Source organism: Carlito syrichta, unplaced genomic scaffold (genome assembly GCF_000164805.1).
Source record: "Carlito syrichta isolate Samal-C Ts95f unplaced genomic scaffold, Tarsius_syrichta-2.0.1 Scaffold160482, whole genome shotgun sequence".
NCBI lineage: Eukaryota > Metazoa > Chordata > Mammalia > Primates > Tarsiidae > Carlito > Carlito syrichta.
This window is the reverse complement of record NW_007104578.1, coordinates 173838-176765: the sequence shown is the minus strand read 5'-3', so window position 1 is coordinate 176765 and position 2928 is coordinate 173838.

The window sequence follows — 2928 nt, the reverse complement described above, 5'->3', positions numbered from 1 at the left end:
AAAAAACAATCATGAATTAAAGAAATGTTTCTTTACACCATGAGTTGTTCCTCTGTTCCCTGACTCTTCCCATGTTCCTTTAACTCTCACAGATGGCCAATCTTTCTTGATTTTCATTTTGGCAAGGCCCTCCTTAAACATATTTTGATGATGGTAATAGAAAATAAAAATTAACTACAAGACTGCCATGCTGGTCTGTCATTAACAGGTTTTCCTTCCTTTGGAAGGATGAGCAGAGTATGAATCATTTCAGAGGGGTTGTCTTTTCTTTTTTTAAATTTTTTTTCTCTCTCTCTCCCTCCCCCTCTCCATCTCTTTCTCTTTCTTTCTCCTCTTTCTCTCTCTCTTTCTTTCTTCTTTTTTTTTCCTAGATCCAATCCTTGCAGTCTCAGTTTTTTGCAGTTTAGAATTTCCTGCCACAAAATTGACATGGTTACTGCATTCACTGCAATAAATATACATGCTCCCCTCTTGCCCTCAGAGATACGAAGGCTATTGCTGTACCTTCAGCTCCCTGTAGGATCCAGCACAGTGACTTTAGAGCAGACATTGATTAAAACTCAAAGGAGAGGGGTGGGGAGATGGAGAAAGAGCAGTAGAGGAAAATAAAATGTTAGTGCTCCTTTGTGCCTTCTTGAAGTCAAAACTGGCTTCATAGTGTCACTCAGGGGAGGAGACAAGGATTCTAAAGAGGAGAGATGATTAAGGGGGACGTGCACGGGAGGATGAGTTCAGAACTGAGCAGAAAGAAATCTCACATCACTCATTAGGGTAAAATCAGGTAGTTAGCAAGAAAATGAATGAGCGATTTGAGAGTGAAACTTATTTTGTATCAGGCAGAAGACTGGGTTCAAGAGTACTTCTAGTTTCTAAGCTGGCTATCACTCGTTATGCAATATATTGGTATGTTTTCTCAAGTTGAGTTTGTAAAACAGATTACTTTGAGGCTAACCTTCCTATTGATTTTATTATTAAAATCATTTTACAATTAATTTTTAGTAGAAATATATTAAAGATATATTTATATGAATATTTTATATGAATATGTATAGTCATATTTAAATATATACTTATATAAACATTTAAATATAAATATGCATATTTACATAGGTGTTTATAAATGATTCCAAGTTATGGAAATTATTTTAATAAATTATGTAAATCATCCTAATGAGTGAGGTGAGGACATTTTTATTTTTAAGTGGGGGTCTCACTCTGTCACCTAGGCTGGAGTGCAGTGGTATGATCACAGCTCACTGCAGCCTCAAACTCCTAGGTTCAAGCAATCTTTCCATCTTAACCTCCGGAGTTGTTGAGACTACAGGTGGGTGCTGCCATGCCCAGCTGATTTTTTTATTTTTCTTTTTTTTTATGGAGACGGGGTCTCACTATGTTGCCTAGACTGGTCTGAAATTCCTGGGCTCTAGCAATTTTCCCACCTTGGCCTCCTGAAGTGCTGGGATCACAGGTGTGAGCCACCATGCCAGGCCCATGGTGAGGGCTTTTGATGAGCAAGAGGACGGACAAGTTGATGGCTAGTCCTATGGCAGGCTGGTCATTTTAGAGAATTGGATGGGATTTGACTTTTCTCATTTTTCTTGTTTTTGTTCTTACAATCCAGTCCCTTAATGATGGATCCTTCCTTTCTGTCTACCCTTGGTCAAGGTAAGAAGTATTTATTTCATATTTTGTGGTCCCCTGTTTCTATATTTACAATGCTCAAATTTATTTTCCTTGTCTTTTGTCTGACTTGAGTATAAACAATTTTTTTGTTGTTAGTTTGGATTCCACAGATTTGGAATCTGTGAACTCTCAGATAGGATCCCTTTAAAAAAAAATTCCATCAAGTTAGGGTTGTGAAATGTTTTTCCTCTTAGGGGAGCAAAGTAACTCTGAGAACTTTAAAACATTCAATTAAAAAATTAATTACAGTTTAAGGCAAATAATTACAGTATAGACTGAACATTTGCTACAATAATCAGAAATACTTCCTGTCATGACCTAGAAGAACTCACTTTGCTTTTAAGTCAAATTACCTAGAATATTTGAAGGAGGTAAAAGCATGTGAAAGTGACATTTTCCTACTATGGGTCTGCCCAGTTCAGTCTGACTGTTTTCCATTACGTCTGAATTGGGAAGGTTTGACGGTGTTACAATATTCAGCAGTTCAAGTTGCCAACATTACACTTCACCAATAGGTGTCACTGTCCAACACATGATATATTCCAACATTTAAAAAGATTCTTATGTATGAATTTTAGGTTCTTTAGTCCTAATGAATTCCATGTTTTATTAGTGTGGAAGGGTAGAAATATTGAGCATTAAGTTTCCATGGAGCAAAGACTCCAGAGGCTGATGGGGGCAGGGGAAGGAAGGAAATCATGTTCAGACTTCTAGTATTTTAGCGATGTGTTTCAGGGAGAAGTTAAGAGAACGGCATGGATCTGAAACTCCTGGCACTCAAACAGCTGTCACTAGGCTGATGACATGAATACCTTTAATGATTATTTCTAGAGGCTTAATTGCCCCCCCCCTTCAGTCAGCCAAGCCATTCAAATAACAGTGGGAGAATTAGTTAATTAAAATTACATTCCAAGTGGTGACCAAACTTTAGGATTTGGAAAAGGTTTCTGCCCTGTTACACACAACTTGAAATTTTCATCTTTATTAAATTTCAGTGGCAAGGTATGACACGTGTACCTATCAAGGCTCTTTTCTCATTGCTCAAAACAGCTTTTGAACTTGTCAATTTTGGTGCCTTTTAGTGTTTCTGCCATTTTTTGTTTCACCTCTTCCGCATCAGAAAAAATGTTTCCCTTTGAGAACTTTCTTCATCCAGGGTGAGATTGGGTGAATAAAGAGTGTTGGGTTTGGGGGTCATGCCTGCCATTTTTAGTCAAAAACTGCTGAACACAGCGCAGTGAGGGC